Below are 12,316 nucleotides of genomic sequence, written 5' to 3' on the forward strand. Positions count from 1 at the left end.
TATTAAAATTCGTCATCACTTTTCAAGTTTACTAAAATGTCCCCAGTTGGAAGATGTCACAGATAAACAAGGATTCTAACTAAGTTTGATCGTCACAGGTTTATCCCCAATTTGCCAGCACAATGCAGAGGATTAACAGTTACTGTGAGTGAGCATGGTTTTACGCCGCTTTTAGCAGTTACTGTGTTTATACAAGCACAGAAGTCATGCAAAAATCGCTCAGAGCAGTTAGTGAGTAAACTCAACTGAGGATTTTATAAGTATCCATCACAACCTTTGAAAGCTAACATGTGAATAAACTCAGTTCACTGAAACTTAAATAATTAAGGCACTTGCAGTGACCAGTTAACAAGTAATCAGTGAGATAGTATATAAATACTAGGAACACCAAACAACTTCATTGTAAATAGACAAATGCACCTGTGAATGGCCAAGGTTTTACATACCGATTCAAACAAACACGAGGTGCCAGCCTACACTGGAAATGCTGTATGCTGCATGTCCAGCCTGCATCAACACCTCTAGTGATCTTTTCTTGATTCCGAGCCTTGCGCATAACCATTGTCATGACCCTGGTTGAGTGACTTCCTTCCATCAACGTGAAAGAAAGAAAGAAAGGATTAAAATCCTAAAGATATCCTATCCAAATGGTATAAGTACTCACAACCAATTTCCTCTAATAGTAAACTGTCACCTTTGGTATCCCCAACAATCCTCACCATGGTCATTGGGCAAATGTAAAAATCACAAACCTTAACGAGATTCTGCCTACATAGTCACACCCGGTGATTGTGAAGATCTAAAATTCTATCAACAGTGAGACAACATGGCTGTCCATAATCATTTCCAATATCCTGTTAGAATTAGTGATAAATATGTTAAGTCCCACACTAAACATTCTCTTAATAATTCTTACAAAATACCAGACAGAAAGTGGGGTGTGGGAAAATGGGATATATTCCTACGTGAAATAATAAGACATAAGTAGTGATGACTGTTCTATCATAATTGTACTATCTAAAGCATGAATTTGGCGAACGAAAAACATTATATTCATAGTCACCCTCAATGACTAACGTGGGCAAAACTTAAAACGAATATGTCCGCAATCCAAAAACAATCACTTCACTTATGGCGAGCATTTACCAACCCGCGACAATCGTGTCAACTCGGGGATTCCCCTAGCAATAAACTCGCTTCTAAACTCACTGCTGTTCTACTGTCGGGTAGCCACAATGGCTAGACTGGACCCTTCTGGAATGGTTCATGCCATAAAAGTCCAACAACGGAACACTAATTATGACGGGCCGACCTTGTCTTCATGGTCTGGTGAACACAGGTCAATGGCGGCTCGTTAACTCAAGATTCACATCTCACTGTTTTGATTTATCTCACAAATCTTTTAATATATTTTCCAACGTCAACTGAAACCCGGTCCCGTGTTACACGCATGGCACACGCGTGTGCAACGAGTGACTCACGCGTGCTCGACGGGTTGCACACGCGCTGCACACCCGTTGCACACCAGTGTCATATGCGTGTTACACGCGTTCTCAACGCGTGTTAGGGGAATTAACTTTTAGGCAGTAGTGTACAAATCGACATACCATTAACAGACTCAGTCCTGGTCCTTATGCCGAGGGCTGGGGATGGCTTATCTTGAAGACATTTAACGGAGATTCTATTACCAAGCAAAAGCCACTGTGTAACAAAGTAATATCATAAACTGGGATTTTACATTCGGACATACAAGGAGTTCTCTTTGAATGTTCGGTTCACCACAAAGTCGTCGTGGCATCCAAGAAAATTCACTTGTTTAGATTCAAGAAAACATTTACTTCTGGAATAAATAAATAATCTTATTATTTTTATGTTTCTTTTGTGTTGACCTTATCTTTATTTTGTTTGAAAGTTTAGATAAACTTGGTAGACTGCCTGATAAATCGGAGATTCTAGTTGTATTACGGATACCTTATACTCTTCTTAGTCATATTGTCTGTTGAATAGGGATTATTAGCCGAGTGTGTTTTTGTATCGTAAATATCCTATATCAGGAGTAAGAATTTTATTATGCGAGCCTTTAAAAATATGTTTTATTTCTAATATATGATATTTATGATACGGAGGTGAAATAGGGTTTAATTTCGCGTCCAAGAATATTACACTCTTATAGTTAAGTGCGTGCGTTGCCTCCCGTGGTTCTGAAATTTTACTCGGATGTTAATAATAACATCATTGACTGATTGTACTAGCCTTGGCGTGTGCCGGTTATATAATGACAGCCCACTGAGATACCATGCCGCGGCTTAACATGAATACCCCACTCAGACATAGTATACTGACTCCGAGCCGACCAGGGAAACAACAAGTACCATATTATAACGTCTTTTGGTATGATGCCCCCGGGGATCGAACTCCGGATCCTTCCGCTCTCCGGGCGGACGCTCAACAACTAGACCACGGAGGCGGTTTTAGGTTAAGAAAGCACACGAGGGTAATAATCGCTTTATCATATGATGTCATTCTTAAAATAATCGAAGTTTAAGTCAGATTGCAATTCACTATAATAACTTCAGAAACTGCATAGGAATATAAACCCTTAGTGATCCTAATATAGGATTTTTTGATACGGAAGCACACGAGGATACTCATCGCTTTATCATATGATATCATTCTTAAAATAATCGAAGTTTAAGACGTAGGAATATAACACCTGAGTGAATCGCCCTATTTTTTTATATAGTGCCAGGGGTGGTCGGGTAGCCTAGTGGTTAAAGCGTTCGCTCGTCACGCCGAAGACCCGGGTTCGATTCCCGACATGGGTACAATGTGTGAAGCCCATTTCTGGTGTCCCCCGCCGTGATATTGCTGGAATATTGCTAAAAGCGGCGTAAAATCAAACTCACTCACTCACTATATAGTGCCAACTGATTTGCATCGATGGTTGGTTACATAAGCACTCACTCATAGGAAAACCATTATCTAATGGTTTAGGGAACGTTCTACGTATGGTTGTATCATTGCTAAAAACGATGTAAAACACACTCACTCACTCCCCATGTAAAACAATAATAGAGTATTAAAATATATTGAGATATATACAATCAAATCCATTTCGATATCAAACTGACACGTTTATTCCTACTTTTATTACCGGACTCTCGACAGAATCCTTTCAATGAAATCATCGTTTCATATGTGTATGCTGCATCTGAACATTTTCCTGTATCTGTTGTTCTCTTACAGGTCGCCACCTAAATTGCTATGAACAGCGCTACACCCCAACAAGCTGTCTCCAACTGCATGGGGACTGCATTCTGGACAGACTCTTTCTGCTGATGCTGACGGGGAAGTAAATGAAGCTTTCACACATGATTGTACACGCATTCTGTTTTATCATACTCAAAGGGGAGCTTGACTCGAGCAAATTGGCAGTCCCAGAAAGTGGGGTCCACTTCGTTCAAACCCTAATTTGTCTGTCTGCTTCCTCAAAGTTTATTATGTATATCAATCTTGCAGGCAATAATAAATACGCCTGGACTAGACAAATGACCAACAGACCGATGAGTGTAGTCCTCCTTTAAAATGTCTGCAACGGTTACACTAATTCCTAATCCTTGTGAAAGGATGATACATGTACTTCAAAAACCAGCTTCATTGTTGCAAATACTCGCGTGTGGTTTTGCTGGCTTGTTATAGGTGAATATTACATTGATATGCCTTATGTTTATGGTTTGTTCTTTGGGGTTCCGAGATCTTTGAGCTGAAATTGAACTTAATGTATACGTGAAGAGATACGGGAAACTGATATCATCGATTATCAGGCTTCCATCACATTACCAAAATCATCAACCCTCCAATACAACACCTGAAACCCCAGCCTCAAACCTCCTCACTCCCACACAACACCTGAAACCCCAGCCTCAAACCTCCTCACTCCAACACAACACCTGAAACTCCAGCCTCAAACCTCAAACTCAATACCTGCAAATGCTACCTCCAGCCTCCAACACAACACCTGAAACTATAGCCTACCACACAACCCTAGAAACTTCTGCCTCCTTCCATCCACACAACACATGGCACCCCAGCCTCCCACACACAACTTGAAACTCCAGCCTCCCACACACCGTCTGAAACTCCAGCCTCCCACACAACACCTGAAACTGCAGCCTCCAACCTCCCATCCACACGCCTGGACCTCAAACCTCGACACACAACATGTACACCTGAAGCTCAAGACTCCACCCACACAACATGTACACCTTAAACTCGAGACTCCACCAACACAACATGGAAACCTGAAGCTCGAGACTCCACCAACACAACATGGAAACCTGAAGCTCGAGACTCTACCCTCACAACATAAACACCTGAAGCTCAAGCCTCCTGCCTCACAACATCTACACCTGAAGCTCGAGACTCCTCCCACACCTGAAGCTCGAGACTCCACCCACACAACATGTACACCTGAAGTTCGAGACTCCTCCCACACCTGAAGCTCGAGACTACTGCCGCACAACTTGTACAACTGAAGCTCGAGACTCCTCCCAGACAAAATGTACACCTGAAGCTCGAGACTCCTCCCACACAACATGTACACCTGAAGCTCGAGACTCCTCCCACACATCATGTACACCTGAAACTCGAGACTCCTCCCACACCTGAAGCTCGAGACTCCTTCCACACAACATGTACACCTGAAGCACGAGACTCCTCCCAGACAAAATGTACACCTGAAGCTCGAGACTCCTCCCACACATCATCTACAACTGAAGCTCGAGACTCCACCCACACAACTTGTACAACTGAAGCTCGAGACTCCTCCCAGACAAAATGTACACCTGAAGCTCGAGACTCCTCCCACACATCATCTACACCTGAAGCTCGAGACTCCTCCCATACAACATGTACACCTAAAACTCGAGACTCCTCCCACACAACATGTACACCTGAAGCTGGAGACTCCTCCCACACAACATGTACACCTGAAGCTCGATACCCCTCCAACACAACATGTACACCTTAAGCTCGAGACTCTTCCCACACATCCTGTACACATGAAGCTCGAGACTCCTCCCACACAACATGTACACCTGAAGCTCAAGCCTCCATCCTCACAATCTGTACACTTGAAGCTCGAGACTCCTCCCACACATCCTGTACCCATGAAGCTCAAGACTCCTCCCCCACAACATGTACACCTGAAGCTCGAGACTCCTCCCACACAACATGTACACCTGAAGCTCGAGACTCCTCCCACACCAGCACCACTCTACCCACGTAACACCTAGGGCTATAACCCTTTATCAACACACACACACCGCCTGATTAACCATCCCACCGACGCTTGGAAAACAACAAGGCGAACGAGTTCCCTGATACTGATATATTGATTTAGAAATGTCACTGTGTTTACATACTGGCAAAGTATACATGTTCATATTTAGGTCCATTCGTGCGTTATAAGCCATAAGTGATGTTTCTGAGATTTTATCTTGGCTTTTTCAACTCTAAGCGATTGAAGCACTAGACGTACACATACTTTTGTTTCTGTGTGGCATGCTATTTTATTGTTAATAGGAATTGACTAATAGCAAAGTGTCATACTTGATTATTCACCGTTTATTGTTTCACAATTCGTTGATGTTTTAGAAAATGTTTGTAATTTTCGTGTTTCGCACTTCGTTGATGTATTTAGTGTTTTTTTCTTGCTTCTCTCTCACAACATGCTGCCACACCGAACTGAAACACAAAGCGACGTTAAACCATTCTCACTCACTTATACATAGCTTTATTGTATACTATGAAATATACACCATTGGTATAAACTGCCGGACATAAGAAAGTGTACACTAAAAATACCTGCTTCACTCTGCCCATTACTGCGTACTGTGAAATTTCAACCCCATTTTCGTTGAGACGTCGTGTGCACGTCACCTGTCGTAAGATAGTCATTGATCTGATGCATGTAATATCGACTAGGGTACTGGAATCAAATACATAACCATCTAATAACCATTTCTTGTTTGTTTCATTTTCGTCACCATCAAGCATGAGTGTAAACTTTCTTTTGCCCGGCAGTTTATGTACTGAAGCACCTGAAACAATAAATGGGATATGGCTCATGAAATATAAATAGATTTACAAAAATGAATGTATTTAGCATTTAAACGTATTTAGATTTTGATATGAAACGACTTCATTTTATAATTTACGGCCACGCCTTCGAATGTATTCAGTACCGTCAACGTCATGATTGACACGTAGTTTGTTGTTAAGTATCAAGAAAAATGTCGTTTGTTTGAGCTGGTATTCAGCCCTTTGTGAATGGGGATGTTTTAATGTTTGGTTTTGAGTGTTGCCGCGCTGCTGTCACTCCACTTTCCTTTTTGAAACCACGCGGAGCTTGGACATCTCGTGGATATCATTTCATGTGTATCTATGTTTCGGCACATTCCCCAGTCATGTCAATGGTCAAGGTCATCCTCCGAATTATAGATTGATGAGTGAGTGAGTGAGTGAGTATGGTTTAACACCGCTTTAAGCAATATTCCAGCAATATCACTGCGGGGGACACCAGAAATGGGCTTCACACATTGTACCCGTGTCGGGAATCGAACCCGGGTCTTCGGTGTGACGAGCGAACGCTTTAACCACTAGGCTATCCGACCGCCCCTATAGATTGATGAAAATCAGTGTCACATTTCAATGCCCTTTTCTGTCGACTTTCTTTAAGTTATATGCATATGGTGATTATATTGTTTGACTACTTAAGTATGACAAGTGATGACGATCTTGTGATATCAGTGGTAGGTCACTGTCACCTATTTTTAATTGTTCATTTTTCGTTGTTACGTTTAATTCCACCAAAGGACATTTGATTCATATGCTGGATTGCCATTTGAAATGTTCATGAAATACATGTACCTGATATTGACGTTCAAATTTACTTTCGAAGTCATGCACTCAAAAACTGTTTAATGTTCGTGATAATTCAAGTGTTCACTGTGATTGACACATGTCATCCTTTGGGAGGGCATTGAAGTGGTCAGGTTTTGAGAGACCGTAATTGAAGTTCAAAGTCGCTGGAATTGTCATTCCTAAGGTATTGAGATGCTTGTTTGTGTACTGAACAAAGTTTTAACCCTCTGTGTTTGTCCAAGATGTTTGTAAGAGCATGAACCTATGTTTTAATCACAAAATAATCAAGGATGCGATTGGTTAAAATTGAGGATCAAGATCAGTGCAACCGGAAGTGCATACATCTTTCTTACAGTTATCTAGAGGTTGGTACTTTCTGTTTTAAATATTTCTTGAATTCCAAAAGCGTTTTTCTGAAGGAGCAATGTTATTCCTTTACTTAACCCGGGAGTAAAGTTATGAAACCGGAAGTGCATGTAAATAGTGAGTGAGTGAGTTGGGTTTAACGCCGCTTTTAACATTATTCCAGTTATATCACGGCGTGTCAGCTTAATGTGGGAGGAAAGCCCGAAGTGATGCAGGTCTAAGACGTTTACCACTTCGGTGAAACCCACGAGCACGGGTATGGTGCTGACAAACCTAGAAACATAATCGGGGCGAACCGGGATTCGAACCCAGCATGTAAATAGACACGACAAAACCATTGCCATAATCATTAGAAAGCCACCCTAATTGGGCAGTGATTTCTTATGAACATGGAAGGTTTTATTGTGTAGCTATAGAGGCATTGGACTTTCTGTTTTAAAGTAGCACTGCTTAGGGTATGCGTTGTGTCTTCTGACCCGAAGTGATAGCATTTAAACGGAATATAATTTTCTGATTAATATTGACATGCCTCAGATATGTGTTTTCCCTAACCGGAAATAATGTCACCAAAAAGTGCATTTCGTTTTCTTATTAATCTTGTAAAAGGCACAGTAGTTTCTGTTATATGTTTTAAAGTGGTCTTACAATAGACATGCTTTCTCAAACCGGAAGTGATGTAAATAAACCGAAAGTGCTCATAACTTTTCACTGAAAGTACCTAATTGCATAGAACATTTCCGTTGCATTCGGGAAAGTGTGGAGGCGGGTCTGATTTTGTTTTATGTTGCGCAAACACCTTTCTAGTTGTGTGAAAGTTTATATGTCTGGTCTTGTATATGTGTTTATATCGTCATACTGCTTCCTCAAATTTGTCGATTCAATTTCTACTGGAATTCCCGTGGATGCATTCGTGTACGCTGGTCATCGCTCAGAACAAATGACCCAGAGTACCCGGATGCCCTGAATGCGGTGAAGTATAAACTTACAAAGCGAGGTACGATCGTAAGAAAATGCAGACCACTAGTGATGTCGAGAGTTGCTGCTAATTTTATATTTAAAAATAGTGTTCCCAAAATAGTCTGTGTGGTGTATTTCTAAAGTGAATATGAAATAAAGTAAAGATATGATTATCAGTTTTCAGCACTTAACGTTAAAAAACAATCTCATTGAAATAAGATCTTAGTTCTCGTTATCGCAAAACAAAGATCTGAGGACATCCCATTACGGGTCACGACCTTTCATCCGACCAATCAAAGCGTCGCTTACCAGAACATGAAAGTGACAGTCGGAATGTGTTTTCTTATCATGCAACCTCGAAAACGTTAAAACGGGGTATTCCGAACGACAGTCGCGGTCCGTACGACCGATTCCGTCAAAATTATCGTCTATCTCTCGCTTCCATGGGATAAACATTTGAACGGAGGAGGTGTTGCACAGTACGTGGGAATCACTGCCACACAATCTCAACCACATATATGACATTCCGGAATTTTCGTTTGTTCAGTTTTCAAATTTTTTATCGAGAACTGTGTCAACATATTTTTCAAGCGTAGTCTGAAATGAAAGTGGCCAGGTTGAAACGAGTGCCTTAAAGCTCAAGAAAGCTGCTTTCTAATTGGCTGATGTCGACTTCTTGTATGTCGTTTCAGTGGTCGTTCAAGGTTCGCGAAAGGTCGTTCTGACGTGACCCGTAATGGGATGTCCTCGGTTCTTGTTTAGCGGCAGCGAGAACTTAGATCTGATTTTAATGAGATTGCGTAAAAAAACAATCCCATCATTCTTACGCTTTCCCGTCACTCAGATGTAAGCCAGTGTTGTTCTTTGGGTCTTGTGTAGTGTGTTAATAAATAGTCAATTTCACTTTCATTTCATACGGGACTGTACACAATAACACCGGAATTTCGATCATACAAAGAAAGTTTCATTGTCATCTATTAAAGATAATCAAGACTCACCTCAACACCATAAGACATCTTGGTCAGCATTGTGGGAATCCATATTTCACAAGGTCAACTGTTCACGTGACAACAATGTTACACAATTTGGTGGCAGTCTGACCCTCATATAAACGTCGCTAGATTACTTGCGTCTTATAATATATTCTAACAACTACAATATCAGGCCTCATTTTGTATTCACTATAGATACCAGTGGGTGTGCAATTTACAATGAAACCATTCAATATCACCACTCCAGTGCTGTCCAAGATATTATGTAGGTAACGGAATAAGCCGAGTGGATCCGAATCCAAAGGTGCAAAGGTGCAAGTGATCTTATGATATACCATCTGTCAATCCGTTGTCCATCCATCCGCAACATTCAAACTTCACTCCGATCCGATGCCGTTAATTAATGACGGAGAGAGGTGTCGAATCTGGGTACAGAGTTTAATGATGCTGATGTACCAAATGTGGTCGTACAGGAATGTTTGTAACCATAACATTGTATTGATTTGTGCTTCACAAGCAGATCACATTTATTTAGCATTACCGTATTCGACGTAATAAGCGCCCAGGGCGCTCTCAAAATTAGAGAGTGAGTTTGATTTTACGCCGCTTTAAGAAATATTCCAGCAATATCACGGCGACAGAAGTGGGCTTCACACATTGTACCCATGTCGGGAATCGAACCCGGGTCTTAGCGTGACGAGCGAACGCTTTAACCACTAGGCTACCTGACTGGCCCCTCAAAATTAGAAATAAGGGCTCTTATTCGAATATTATTTTGGTAAAAAAAACAGAGTTGAAAGATAAATTTCGTGGTTTATGCTGACAGCCTGAAATGTTTATGTACGACAGATATATTTTTCTAGAATTTAATTGCTCATAATTAAGGGTGCATATAACACACAAGTGCGTATTGTACGCGAATAAACAAGTCTTGTGAACATTGATCAATCGGAAGGGGTGCTAATCGGGATTGTTTACTAGCTAATATATTAGCAAATACCGCCGTGGCTGCTTATTAGAGTGTGGCGCTTATTACGTCGAATACGGTAACTTAACTTTATTATTGCCACCGCACATTGTTACTTTTTACTGCATATACCTAATACGGCATCGACATATGATGCGTAACAATGACATGACTCAAAAACTATATTTTGACAATTGTTACATTGTCCTTTTTGCTGCATTCCATATGCCCGATGTTTATATAACCCAGCTGTCTGCAATATGACAAATAAAAATTATCTGAAAGTGAAATATGCTATGTTTTTTATTGTTTCTGGTTTCGGGACCAAATGTAGTCTGTGTGAAGAATCCGTCGTCCATTTGCCATTAGCAACAGCAGGTCGGGGTGGAAAGTGTCACGAGCATGGCGAGCTCTTGGACAACTGGACAACAGCTGTTTTCTTCTCAGGGCAAAGGTGATCACTTGACCGAATGTTTTCTTCTTTGAGTCCATCCACCTCATCTGCCTGTCTGAAGTGTTTGTTTATTTGTTTGTTTGTTGTTCGCAACTTCTTCTACTACAAAACATGATAGCAAACTTTTGCATCGTTGAGCCATGAAATCCATATCACCTTTGGGCGGGTCGGTATACATAAATCTCCACAGTGCGATCAGTTCAGGCAATACATACACTCATCGATGAGAATAAAGCTTTATTCAATAGAGGCTTCACCAAGGACACAGAAATGCACCATGAAACACAACAGATGTATATTACGGGGACCTGCACATTGGGAGTTTATGTACATACCAACACTAACTATCATAATACCCCTATGATCTTGGGCTACAGAAATTTTTTAATTTGTGTGCTGCAATAAATGACATTCTTCTTGGCTGATGATACATTAAGTAGAGTGAGTGAGTGAGTTGGGTTTAACACCACTTTTAACAGTATTCCAGTTATATCGCGGCGTGTCAGCTTAATGTGGAAGGAAAGCCCGAAGTGATGCAGGTCTCAGACGTTTACCACTTCGGTGAAACCCACGAGCACAGGTATGGTGCTGACAAACCTAGAAACATAATCGGTGGGCGAACCGGGATTCGAACCAACAATCATAGGTTTATGGCGTGCCCAAGGGACGCAACTCTGCACAGCGAATCGCGGCGCCTTAGACGACTGGGCCACCCGTGGCCCCCACATTAAGTAGACACTCACAAGGTGACTTCAGTGCACAATTACAATGCTTCCTTAGTGACAGTGGAACGGTTATGTATATCAATAACTTGATTTGGAATGAGTGAGTGAGTTGGGTTTAACGCCGCCTTGAACAGTATTCCAGTTATATCACAGCGTGTCAGCTTGATGTGGAAAGAAAGCCTAAAGTGATGCAGGTCTCAGACTTTGGCGATACCCACGAGCACAGGTATGGTGCTGACAAACCTTAAAACAAGATCGGGATTCTGCTGTCTCAAAGGGATGCAACTCTTCATAACCACCAAGGCACCTTAGACAACTGGGCTATCCATGACCCCACTTGCTTTGGAAGCTCCTTAAGTTGTAATAACTGTCCAAGTACAACATTACATTACATTACATTTTAGGCCCCTGAAGATCCGGGGTAGAATAAGTCTTCAGCAGCCCCCGCTTGCCGTAAATGGAAACTATGCTTGTTGTAAGAGGTGATTAACGGGATCGGGTGGTCAGGCTCGCAGACTTGGTTGATGCATGTCATTGATCCCAATTGCATGGATCGATGCTCATGCTGTCAATCACTGGTTTGTCTGGTCCAGACTTGATTATGTACAGACCGCCGTCAAATAGCTGTAATATTGCTGAGTGTGGCGTTAAACAACAAACAAACAAACATTACATTTTATCAATATGTGCAGATATTAAGAAGGAATGGGGATTATAAGCTAAAGGCTGTTCTTTAGGTAAATTACAGAAACCATTACCATTCAGATAGCAAGACAGGTATAAGTAATGCCTATCAAACAATTCAAGACAACTATTAGATACCTTGCCATAATAAAGGAAACATACATACTGGCATATAGAACAGCAAAACAACTCATATTATACTAATCATAATGTTTATAATAAACTGCTTTTCAAAACAAATACGAGG

This window comes from Haliotis rufescens, unplaced genomic scaffold, assembly GCF_023055435.1.
Source record: "Haliotis rufescens isolate VD_foot unplaced genomic scaffold, xgHalRufe1.0.p SCAF_37, whole genome shotgun sequence".
In the NCBI taxonomy this organism is placed as follows: Eukaryota; Metazoa; Mollusca; class Gastropoda; order Lepetellida; family Haliotidae; genus Haliotis; species Haliotis rufescens.